Source organism: Anopheles cruzii, chromosome 2 (assembly GCF_943734635.1).
Source record: "Anopheles cruzii chromosome 2, idAnoCruzAS_RS32_06, whole genome shotgun sequence".
NCBI lineage: Eukaryota > Metazoa > Arthropoda > Insecta > Diptera > Culicidae > Anopheles > Anopheles cruzii.
In genome coordinates this window covers 15,873,533-15,886,890 of record NC_069144.1, presented here as the reverse complement: position 1 = coordinate 15,886,890, position 13,358 = coordinate 15,873,533, and positions in this window count along the sequence as shown.

Sequence of the window (13,358 nt, the reverse complement as noted above, 5' to 3'; positions counted from 1 at the left end):
TGCACCGGTTTTCCCGCCAGACCGAACTAGACACCCTTTTCCCGGAACCCGAAGCAGCCCCGTGAGTCCCCGCGAATCGGTTGCAGAAGGATGTTTGTTATCCTTCCGCTTCCTTGCTGGGTTCGGTGTCGAGCACAACAATAGCCCGATTGCATATTCCGTCCCGCTTTATGAGCTGGTCATTCCGTTGCAATACTCACCGGACGCACCGTGATGGGAAAGGATAATGAAGGTTGGGAGAAGTGGGAGCTCGATCGAAACGTAGGACACGCCGCCGGTTCGCCGGTTGCGTGTTACCAACAGCACCAAAAGAGAGGCAATGGAAAGTGAAGCATCATACGTATCGTTTTTTGGTTTCTTCCTTTTCCACAATTCTCAACAATTTTACCGTTTCCCGGGCCGTGTGTGATCGGGGTGTGTTGCGTACGGCCGAAAATAAAGACACGCCACCAAGCCCGGACATCGGTGCCGACCGATGGGGTACCTCGGCAAACCTCCGAGCACCCGAACTCTCGCAATCGACGCTGACGGAACAGGCCAAAGGTTACGGCGACAGATGTTGCGATTCCGGAAGCACAGCCCTGAAGCGAGCGAGCGCGCGCGCGTGCTCCTGCCAGTGCCTTGCCGTGTCCTCGTGGCAACCGGCTACGGAAGCCGCTGGATTTTTCAAAAAATATTTTTTCTTTTCTCCTATCCGGTGAGTGTGTGTGCGAGCCCCTGGCATCGGAGGGCGCTGATGGACGGATCCGAATTTGACAGTTTTTCAGCGCAGTGAATCTTTTTTTCTGGCCATGGCCATGCCCGTAGGCTGCCTTCGCTCGCTTCGTCCGGTAGCTTTGAATCGATAGTGGAACGTTGTTGATGATGATGATGATGATCGAAGTATGCTGATAGATGTCCTCCGATCATGTCACGCCGATGGGGTGTACCGATAACATCGTCGTGGAGCGGAGAGGACATGACAAATAATCGCCGCAAGTACTTTGCCGATCGGTGGTTCAGGTTGTGTCAGCAATGCAATGTCTATAAAAAATGCGGAACAGAAAGCTTCGCTTAAAGCTAGGACCATATTTGATGAATTAATCCTCGTAAACACGATATGAGTCGATATGAATGGTTAGTGTTCATCTAGTACTCCTGCGCGAGGGCGTTCCTGTCATCCCCAGCAGCTATCGATGGGCCACATCAGCAGATTAGGAGCAATGTGCGTGTGTGTAGATAAGATTGATATCGAGAACGCCTCAAGAGACCAAACAATGCAAACAACAAGTGATTAACTTTTCTCCATTTATTTAAACAACAAACAGAAGCAAGAACGCCCTTTTCGAGCTAAATATTGGTTAGCTTAATCATCCATTAAGGCCCTGTGCCTTTATTCTTCTGCTATAACTGCACGGCCCAAAAGGTTGCCCAAACAATTCCGGGGCCAATGTCGGTACACAAGCGTGACAGTTTCTTTTCTCCAATCCGATCGTATCCTTTCCTTTCACGGTGCACAAGAACGCGCCCGACGGTCGACCGAAAAAAAAACTAAGATGGATTCAATCAAACAACATCAACCGTCAACCGTCGTACCATTTTGTAATTTGCTCCCGGGCAGGCAGGCCGGCTTTTTTTTCTTCCTCCGGTTGTTGCCAATGAGCCGGGACGCGAAAGGTTTCCACAAAAACGGGAAAGGATTTGCTGCTTGCTGGTTCACTTTCACTCCCAGCCCGTGCGGCGGTGTGGGCCCCTCCTTACTCTCCTATTTGCGATAGGATTGCGACGGAACGGAACGAAACGACATCCCTGCAGAAGCGCCGCACCAGCGCAGGTTATGGAGCTGAAAGCTTTCTTGAGCGGGGTTGAGTAGGTCTCCGACGCAGGATCGGGCGCTCGACGACGCATTTGTTGTCAAACATATCGCATTCACACGAGGCACACACGAGGGCAGGAAGGCGAGCCCTTTCTTCCCGGTTCAATATTGGCACAGTCCCGATGGACCCTGCAATTGGGCCTCTCCAGTGTCCTTTTTTCTAAATTTAGTTTTTTTCCTCCTTTCGGTCGGTGATGGATTTCTTTTTATGTAATGCGCCGTGGTGTGCCGAAAAGTTGCCGAATTCCGACAAAGACTCAAAGGCCGGGGCGGAGCACGGGAATGATTGAAGGGATTAGCTTTGGGCCTCGGGGGCCGTCAGAAGCCTTTGAACCCGTTTCGGGAAGGCGGCCATCACCGGCGGTGATCCCGTGTCTTCGAGAAGTCGATAGGTGATCGGTAATTAGGACCGAAATTATAGGGTTTCTATGCCCGGCACGGCCCGGCCAAGCAAAACTACGCAAGGCAGGACCTCTCCCGACCCGAATGTCCTGGCCAAGGATCGATTGCTGTTTGACCTCTCGGGCGGCTCCCGCCCGATCGGATCGGAACGCAACGGATACGCCAGGATGGAAGGATCCTTTTTTGGGAGATTGCTTTCCGATTCCGAGGCCCTGCGGATACCCAGGCGGCTTGTTAGAAGCAAATAAACAACACACTCCGAATGGGCCCGAATCGGTGGGCGCGATCGTTATCTTTCGGTCTAATTTGGACGGATTTATTTGATTTTTCGTGCCACGGCATCGGCAATCAAATTGTTGTTCAAACAGTTGACTTCCTTCCACGAACCCGCGTGAGCTGAGCGATAATTCACACCACTTCCGGTGTCGATGTCGGGAACGGGGTACGGTCGACGCACAGGACCCACGGGTACCCTTCATTGAAGCACGGGTTGTGGGGAACCATAAATCAACCTGTCGTAAAACACACACATACACGACCCGTAAGGCGACCACTTTTCGGCGGTCAACCGGGAAAGGGAGCACACGTATGTAAAGCCCGGAGTTATGAAAGGATCTTAAATTATAATTTGCCGCCACAACCACCAACCCGGCTACCAACGAAATTGCTGGCCCCCCGCAACCCGTTTCGGGAACCCTTATCCCTTTTCCAGTCTTTTAATTTCAGATAAGTGCCCGGTATAAGTCCACCGCAGCGGGTTGCGTGAGGCTCTCTTTCTCTGTTACTGCCTTAACGGGGTGGGGGGACGAATTCGTCAGGACACACGTTCGGGTCAGCCGGCCTGGATGACTTTCTCGGCACGTTAATCGCCGGTGACCCGGCAACGATAAGGATAAGCTCGGGAAGGAGTATCCGGGAAGTGCCCAACGAAGCAAGGCGAAAGCGAACCGAAAGGCGAAGCGAGAAAAGAAAGGGGTGACACGTGTAGATAAGGGATCTCGGGGCGGATTGCGGCAAATGAAATTTATTCAGTGGTTGGCTCGAAATAAAATGTCACCCTTTTATGGAGAGACCCTTTTTTTACGCCGTGGACCGTACGCCGAAGTCCCGAATGTCCTTCGGCGCGAAAGGGAGCCCAGCACTGGCTGGCACGTAGATCGTAGATAGGCGAATCGATTAACTCCCGTGGAAGACGCATGTTGTGCATTGGAATTTCTCTTGATCAGGTCCTGGCCGGGTTCGTTCGGCTCGACGCCAAGGTGCTAGGAGGAGATCGTCGGTGTGAAACCGGACCCAACCACGGACCATTAGGTGAAGTATTTTCTAACCCGACATTTTTAAGGTCACCTTTCTTATGCTGATGAAGAGATTACAAGGCCATTCGTGGGCTTTTGCTTTCAAAAGGGAGGCAAACGGAATGCTTTTCTAGCTCGCTTTTCTTTCTCGGTCCGGCTCATAAAGTGTTCATTTCAACATTATGTTAGTACAATTTGTCGAGCATACTCTCCGAGCACACTGTCCCGAAGCCGAAGGTCCTCGACGCATAAGAGCATTCATATTGTTTGCCAGAGTTTGATTGTTGGCTCCGCTCCAAACGATGATACCACTGGCCCATTCATTGCTGATTGAAGGATTTATCAAGCACCGTGGGCGTCCGTTTGATGGCGTTCCGTTATGGACGGGGAGCATGAAAATATCGGTAACGGTGATTGTACGGTGATCGTGAGGGAGAAAATAATCACGAATCCCGGGGCCGTAAACATGGCCAGGCACACCATTTTGACAATGCGCGCCCATTCAAGGGCCGTCAGTTCAACGTCATTCATCTCGAGGCCCCTTCGAGTGGGGGGCGCCTCGAGCTGGGGGCAGGCACATGATGAGACGGCAGCCCCCAACTACGGGCTGTGCGCAATGTGACACTAAAGCAAATCAAATTCATTTCGTCACCGAATCGATGGAGCCCGCGAGTCGAGTGTTTGATTCTTTCCGGCCGAATTGTTCCTCGCCAAAGCGACCATCCAAGCCGGCGACGTGGAGCATAAAGTATTCAATAGGAGCATGCCATGCTCCGGCTCCTTCGAGCCGGGTTTGTCGAGAAAAGTTTGCGCCGTGCCACCGAAGAACACTTAATTTGTATTTTTTTTTCTTTCCACGAAAAAAGCGAACGATCCGCACCAGCGGTTGCCTTATTTGATTTGTGTGTGTGTGTGTTTTGGGTATTTTTTATGTGCTAGGAACGAGTAGGAAGCCGCACAACCGACCGACGTGTGTTTGTTTGATAGAGGCCACATGGACACACGGCCGGCTGTAATTTAAAACGTTTTCGGTTGGCAATTAGAAAACGCAAACTTCCTAAACCTGGTCGCGCGCCCGGTGAGCTCGGAGCATCAAATCCCCTCCAAGGGAGCTCCAAATTTCATCACATGGCACGTGGTGGTGGACCTCCGACGGTGTGTTTACCTTCGCGCGACGCTCGTTGCCGGGCCCGCGAAGTTGCATTCGTCCCGACTGCAGGGCGCCACCGTGTGCATCGTGACGCTGTGACAGCTGCATCCTCCCGCTGCTCGAGCTCGTGCCCACGGTTTTCGCTTTCAAACCGGCAGCCGGAACCGGCAAACGAAAGTGAGGACAACAAGCTGGGACATTGAAAGTAAAAAAAAAAAAAAAACAAACGGTACCTCAAACAAGCGGCGAAAGAGCGATCGGAAAAAATCGGAGTGGCTCTGCGGTTAATTGGAAATTAATCACAGCGCACCGTCGCAGCATCCTCGGAACCTTCATTTCGCGTTCCGGCGTCGGTTTTGTGAATGGGCAAAAAAGTTAAATGCACCACATCCTGGCCACCGACCGAGACGACGACGAACCGTCCCGTGCCTCAAATCAAGCTGCAACGTTCCGTTCCGTTCGGTTCGGTTCGGTTCGGGGTTGAAATTAATACTTTTCCCTGGAGGTTCCCGGTTCCCCCCGGATGCCTTTCTTAAGAGCGTTCGCCAAAGGATCCGGAGGCCCGCGTGCGTAAGTAATGACTTCCTGGTGTCCCGCTGTGTCGTTGATCGCATTTGTTTCCTCCGAGCCGACGACTGACCCGGACACCCGGTAATTAGGCCCACCCTGGCTCGATTGGTGGCCAAACAGCGTGCTCGTCGTGATTCCCGAGTCCCGAATTGCAGCGATAATTATAAGGCTGCCCGACTGAGTTGAGGACTAAAGAAACCCGAAAAAGGACACCGAGTCTGAGGTCGATCTCCGAGCGCGATCTCCGCTGTGATCAACCACTTTCGGTTTCGCTTGCCTTTCTAGAGGACCTCAACTAACTCCAAACCGCGTACCAGAAATCCCACAACTGCGTCAAGCAGTGCGTGTTTAGCGCAAACACTGCCAAGAGCCCTCTGGGCCCAAGAACTGCGCGCAATCTCTGGCTGGGTCTCTGGAAGGTTTCCCACCAAAAACTCTTTAGTTTTACGACACCGCGCACCTGCCTACCATTTGGCTTCATAGCGCGCGGCCTCGGCCACTCAAGCGCAGCTCAGACCCTACAATTTCGCCAACGACCGACATTTGCGCCGCGAAACGATGGGCTCTCCACATCGACAGGGTGCCCATAAAAACCCCGGCCTCAGACCTAGAAGTGGAACCAGGCTTTGGTGACCTCGGCGAAAGAGAGAGATTTGCCTGTCAGTCGCCGCTTGCAGTTCGCGTTTTATGTTGCGCCCGCAATCATCCGGCGGCCGGATAAGGTATAAAGTTTATGATATTGATAAAATTTAACCCGACCTAGAGCCTAGAGCTCCTGCGCCCGGTTACGACCACGCGCGCGACCAGTCCTTCGAGGACGCGAGTGACACCGCGAGCACCGGTTCGGGCTGGAAGGTAAACGAAATTTATGAAAATCGCTTCGTTTATCACGCGACAAACTCGTAAAACCTCAAATCCAAACGTTACGCGGCCGCCGTTACGTAAGGGTTATGTGCGGAGGCACCGCGGTGGCATGGCGGTGGTCCCGGGACCCGTTATTTACGCGCACGGCGAAACGCAACCGAGTTTTGGGAGGGGGTGGCACAATTTACGGTTATGTCACGGCACGGTGACGGTCTCTTGTCAGTCAACCCGGTCCGGGCAGGTCCGCGGTTTGGGCCGTTTTCGGAGGGTTCTACTTGTAGCGTCCGCAGGTCGAGCCCGAACCCATTTCGTGGCACCGGCCACTTTCTTGTGGACACTTTACGCGACCGAGAGCGCGCAAGAGTTTGAGATAAGATGGGCGTAATTACCATGTAATGGCGCTAATTAAATGTGCCACCGGGTGATATCCATGAAGGAGTCCGTACGATTTCGGGAACCACGGACGGTCCGTTGTTTCGGTCCCGACTCTTTGTGACCGCCTGACATGCCAACGGACCGTAAATAGCCCCGCGGTTGCCATGGTTGGACGGTGACAAAGTGACACGCGTGAAGTGATTGGTTCGTGTCGCGCGTACCATGCACAACCCGTCCTCGAGGGCGGTTGCAAATTTATTCTCAATCTTGAAGCGATATTTTCCACGGGGCCATCGGCACCATCGGCGAGTCGAGCCGAACCGAGCAGCTTAAAGTGTTACCATTTCAAACTGTCACAACACCTCCCCGCGCGGCGATGGCCATAAGTCACGCCAACCCGTCTGACTGACTGACTGAAACATTTTCTGCTGAGTGCGAAAACCCCGCGTCCCCATGAAAAATAGGATGGAAAAAACTAATCGCAGTCGCCATCGCCATGTCAGCTGTCAGGCCGTTGGAAGCGGGCGATTCGTTTTGCCGGACGGAGACGCGAACAGTCTGTCGGCGCGGAAGTTTGCCTTTCAGCGATCGTTTAGCGCGAACAACTCGTGCGTGAACTCTTTCTCACTCACGCCGGGGGTGTCATGTTTAGTTTAAATTTTCCGTGCATTTTCCGTGACTTCCGCGCTCGTCCGGTGTGTTTCTGTCACCGGTTAATGGTCGTCGAAGCGTCGTGCGCCATGTTTTGTCCGCCAGCAACAAAAAGGGTAGCTCCACCTCTTTCGCGGTCGCTTCGGTGGCCCACGCATTAACCAATAGGAAGCGCCCGGTTTCGTCCGCGAAAGAGTAACGAAACGGTTAAACGAAGAAGCGAACAACCCCACCCAACCCAACCCAACACACACACGCGAGAGCATGATAAATTTCTCGACACGGCTGCACGGCTTGCTGCGATGCTGCATTTGTTTACACATTTTCGAAACGACGGCCGCCGCCGACGATCGGGACGAGAATTAAATTGAAGAAACAAGAGCCAAGAACCCCGCGGCCAACACACGTGGCACGCGTCGGTCGCGCTGTCGCGAGAAGGGGAGATCTTTTTTTAGCCATATACACACACACACACCCGTCACCACCCCGGGGCCTGGGCCGGCGTATGGACTTAAGTCACACACAGACACACGGTCATAAACACTTCCGCGTTTGCGTTGGAAAAATGGTCTCCAGCTTCGACACCGATGCCAAAGGGCTGCCCGCTTCGGCCGGGGACAACAACCTAACAACGTCCCGGCATTGGTCGGTACTCCCGGGTGCCAGGGGGGGTTTTACAGGATCCCTGGAAGCCAGGATTGGGTGGTTAAAAATAGCCGCGCGGGGTTAATGGAATCAACCGCACCGATCCGAAGGAGTGTGTTCCCGGGCCGAGTTTCTTAGAGTTTTTATTTTAAAAAAGGAAAGAAAAACAAAAAGCGTGCACCCCAAACGATGATGCACGCGCGCCGATGCGAAGGGTGAACGACACCCGGGGATCCCCAGGTCTGGAAGGAGTGCTGGTGTCTCGTGCGGTGTGTCGTGGCGAGTGTAATCCGAAACACCCGCCAAGCCAGCCAAGGGTTCCCCCACGCTTGTGCTGGCTGGTGGGGGTGAGAGGTTGTTCTGGCTGCTCTTGTGACAACAAGCACCATCCATCGGACTCGACGCACGGACGCGACGCGACTGTGCGTGACACGCACGAGAGAGAGAGTGCGCCCTGAGATGTGCCGTGTGCGAGCATAAAAAATGGCCTTTTATTCCGATATTATGTAAATACGGCTCGGTCCATATATTATTTACAGAAGCGGGAGAACCCCCCCCCGGTGGTAGGGAGCCCGGAACCACCCCAAAGCATACCGCCCGACGTGGCCGCCGGAAAATGAAGCATACGCGCCGGAGTCGATTCCGGAGTCCGGAGACCGAAAATGGATGCAGTAGCAATGGGAGCATTCCGATCCGATGTTGGCCCGCGGAATGTTTGTTGTCGGCCAGCATCCGAGCATCGGGCAGGCGATTCAACCACACACACACACACTTTCAACGGCATGGAATGCCCCCGGACGATGCGATGCGATGTGCGGTATGCGGCCACGATACCGATAATTTGTAACTATTATGAGCGCAATGATCAAGCGAAATCATCTGGCACTGATGAGCGTCATCAGACATGGCCACAGCGAGCATTATGCTGTGTGTGTGTCGGGTGGGGGGGATTAATTATTTTCCGCAGCGCAGAGCTCCAAACGGTGCTCCAGTCTGCAGTACCCGGGACGCCGATTCTAATAACGAACCGGAGTTTTGGATTGTTCCCGTGGCGTAGACAAAAAATGATGCTTCTCGTACCTCCGCTCACCTAGCGGCCAGTGCAGGTCCGAACACTTTTTACTACTTTTTCGACGAAAAATTGGACCCACACAGAACGAGGGTCCGCAGGCTCTGGGGTGCGACCTTCCGACCCGAGAGTGCATCGTAAAACAATCCCGGTATCGGTCGCAATCTGCCATGCTCCGGATCCCGGTAATCTGGACCGAGCGGACCAAATGACTTTTCAACGATGGGCTTTTGCAGTTTGACGTAAGCCGGGCTTCGGGCTGCAAATTGTTTTATTTGGTTTTTGTTTTTTGGATAGCTCCGGTTGTTCTTCGGTCACATCACAAATTCGCACAACATCACCCGGTCGGTCGGTCGGTGGCCATCAAAACCCAAGGCCGGTGTCGTAAAAAACCGGCAACATAATTTCTCATGCTCCTCATGCTAATTGCTGCCGCATGCTGGCCCGCTGTCGTTCGCCATCGGTTTGGGTTATGTTTTTTCTCGCACACGGCTTCCCGATCCCGTTACATTATTGGCCGCCCTGTGAGGAGTGTCCTCCCTGTCCACTGTCACCGATCGCCGTGGTTTGCAAATTGTTTTATGTGCCGAGCCGAACCTGAAACCCCCGCCAGCTTTCCGCTCCAGTTTGGTAGTGGCAAGGGACCGACCGATCCGCTACCTCCGGGAGGCTTTTCCGTACTCCTCGGGACAGTAAAACACGGCACGACATGGCACGGCACGGCCCGCACTACCTGCCACTGTCCGGCTTTCTCAATTGGACCGGGGCGCGTATGGAAGAGGTAAAATATTCCGCTCCCACACACTGCCGGGGTGACAGCAACGACGGCGATGACGACTGTCGGCAATAAAAAAAAACGCACACGAAATGTGCACCGTTTTACAACGGCCACCTAGTCCCTGGGCCTGCGGCAGCCAATAAATTATGCCAAAAAATTGAACAGTAACTTTTTGTTTGTTTTTTATGCTTGGCTGTGCCGCATTTACAACTCCGCCGGGTGGGTCCATAAACCGACAGGACACTCCGGGCCGGAGCTCTCACTCGCCGGCCCCGTCTTCGGAGGCGGCGCCTTCCGACGGCGGCCGCCGTATGAAGCTTTCACTTTTTTATGTACGATGCTCCGCTTTGTTGTGTGATTGTAAAAAAGTTGACGTTCTGGCCCGCAAAAGAAAAAAGTCGAAACGATAAAAAATGGCTTCTCGGGCGATGAGTGTTTGTTTGTTTTTTTAAGCTCCCGATGATTGCGGTGCTGTTAGGCGGTAGCGCTTTTTTTATGCCTCCTCCAGGTCCTTCCAGAGGCACCGGGGTTCACCCCTTTCGGAGGCCATAAAAAACCTACGGCCTCTTGTAAAAAACCTAGGGGACCTAGAGGATGGGAAGAGTCTGGGGAAAACGACGGGAATCAGGAGGAATAAAAGGGGTGACCGAGGGGCGCGCTCGTTATGCGTAACATGGGATGGGCCACGGGGCTTGGTAGAAGATTTTTTGCTTACATTTTCATGCCCGAAACGAAAATGGCCGACCGGAGAAGGGCGTGCTTTGGAAGAGTTGGAGCTTCATCGGAGTCAGGGAATTTGTCGGATTTAACGGAATGGATGAGTGTTACTTCATATTTATATGATTATCTGAAGTATGGGTACGGATTTTTGCATCACATTTTCGTGATCATTTAGACACAAATTTGATCCTGATCGCTACGTAACCACCGCAGTTGCCTGACTTGGCACCATTTGATTTCTGCTTATTCGTTAAACTCAAGAAGCCGCTCCGAGGACACCTTTTGCAGTCCTAGTAGTTGAGATAGGAGCCGAAACGAAGAATTTGTTGAAGGTTATTCCTAAGAAGAACTTTTCGGACCGTTTCGAAAATAGGAACAAATGTAGACATAGATGAATTCCATAGAGTAGGGATTATTTGAAAGATGTTTGTAGTTTAGCGTTAGTAATATTTCGTTTTGCATACCCTCAAATAGATGTTCAACGTAAAGTGACACGCACCAAGGGTGTCCTATAATTTTTCGCCTTAATAATTTGATTATTATTAAATATCGACACTTACCAGAAGAATCACATTGTAATTTGTGGTTCAAACCACTTAGACCTCACTTACTGTCCGTTCTGATTCGACCGGAACCCTTTCTGGCCCTCTTTAACCGTGGCGAACGAACATAAACGCTTGAACCCCTTTTGGTCGAGAAGGAGGGGTCTCTCGTCCCGTTCACACGCCACTCCAAATCGGACGAATAATTTGGTCCCCCTGGCCTGTCCGCGTGGCACTTGAGCCTGGTGTGGCGCAGGCCATGTTGTTGTGGGTGCTATGTTCGGCTGTTGAACCGTTCGAGTTGAAAGAGTAACAAACAACTGACAAAATAACAAACAAACCCCGGGGAACCCCGCATGGAAACGGGTTAACGATGTGCACACACACTCATACATTCGTCGTTGCGATCGAAGGGTTGAAGAGGGTCCTTCGAAGGCTGCCATTCACCAAACTACTTAACTTCGGGCGGAACCGAACCATAACAATCCGTCAACTGTCAAACAAACTTCACTCTCCGGCCAGAGGTTCTTGGGGTCCCTCGAGAGACGCGCAGAGTGTCATGTGGCACGGAGAAAGTGTTTACACCCGGCACTGGCACCCCCGAGAAACGGGGTAAGCTCAGTTGGTGGACGCGAAACACTATCCACATCCGGCGGCCGCGTTTTTGGCGTATCTCGATTTCGGGACCCAATCCTCGGGGTCCTGTACCCGTGGCCGGCCAGTGCGCAAACAGAGCCCCTAGCCAATTAGTGGCGCCGCCCGAAATCGATCCTTCGGACTCGGGTTCGCCGGCGCATCGATTAATCATCGTCCATCGGCGGTTGAAAGCTTCCGGAATATGTGCCGCATCGCGCAGCCGGCCTCATTAGGGACATGTCATATGCTGCTGATGCTGCTGCTTGAGCCTTCGAACGACCCGATGGCGCTGCAGATGGATGGATTGATGGTGGTGTCCTTGGCCGATCGACGAAACGGGTGTGCGGGTGGCGTGGGGGCTTAATCGTATTTGCATAAGCCGCACATACCGCCACACGCCGTGCCGTGACCCCCGAGCAACCGAGTTGGCGCATAATCTTGCCGCACAGTGGACGTGGTCTCGGAGCATCATCTAACAAACAAACTCCGGCAGCTCCCTTCTGGGGTGCGGTAAGACAATCAGCATCAGGACACACATGTCCTGTGCGGTAATTTGATGATAATAATGCTACAGACCGCACGTTAAGAGGCCGATAGAGCGAGACAGCGCATAATAAATATTGTCTTTTCGAGCTGACGGCGAGCCAAACCATTTACAACGACAACCACGGTGCTGGTCAGTCCAGGCGACATCCGATTATTGTCTATCCATTTTCCACCAACGCACGGTAAGGCAATTACTTGGCCTGACCGCACTATAAGCTAGTTTGGTACCGTTTATCACAGCAGTTTCAAGTAATTCATTCAAAATCTTTCTCAAATTGATATGGGAAAATTAAAGTCTAGTCGAATAATATAGAGTTAAGAGTTCAGATAGTCAGTCTTTTATTTTTGGTATATTCCAATCAGTCTGCCAAGAGCTCTCTATATTGATAAATACTGTACGGGGGCGACAACATCACTCGTTTTGGCATCCCAAACTGCACGGTTTCGGTTCGGTCTTTCCCGTTTTGCCGATAGCAGGCGGCCACTGGCGCACTGGAGCGCGATTGGTAAACTTATAGCTTCATCCATCGTAAGCCTATATTTAGTTTGTTTTTTTCCTGTTTTGGATTTTTTTTTCCATCGCCGTCTTTCCGATGCTTCAACACTATTCTTCGGAACTGCCGAAGCACCACTGCGGCCCTTCTTTTGTGGGATGTGCGTAACGCACAAACGCGTCGCACTCGAGATTATTTTTAAGGTTATAAATCATGACTTTTTTCCCTCACACAGACACACGCATCAACGCGTGCAGACCGAACACCAAGCATCGGGGATCGGAGGAGGCATCTTCGCTGGCGGTGCCGGCGAGATGAGATGAGGAAGCATTTATCTTTCGACGTCCCGGGCAGGCTCGCCCGAAAGTGAGGACACCCGAGCGGCCACCGGGCGATGTCCTTTGTGGTGATGGAGGTTTTTCCGGTTTTTGTTTCAGAAAGTTTAAGCGGTTAACGGACGTTCAGGTCCTTCAATTAACTGTCGGTCGAGGTTTGGGAACAGCAGCTTCAATTTATTTGGAAATGTAAGGAATATTTGAAAATGAAACTGAATTAAGGAAAGTTGGCCATTCATCTAAGCAACCGAAGACTTGCTATGTTTAGGAGAAGATTGCAACGTAACATGGAGACAATCTAGTATCCATCGACATTGTCAACTGCAAAACATTGTGGTTTTCGTACTTCGTGACGGATAAGGTTCGATTATGTGTTTGGAAGAGAGCAGTACGATAAATAGTATTTTGTAATATTTTTAAGGTAACAATCC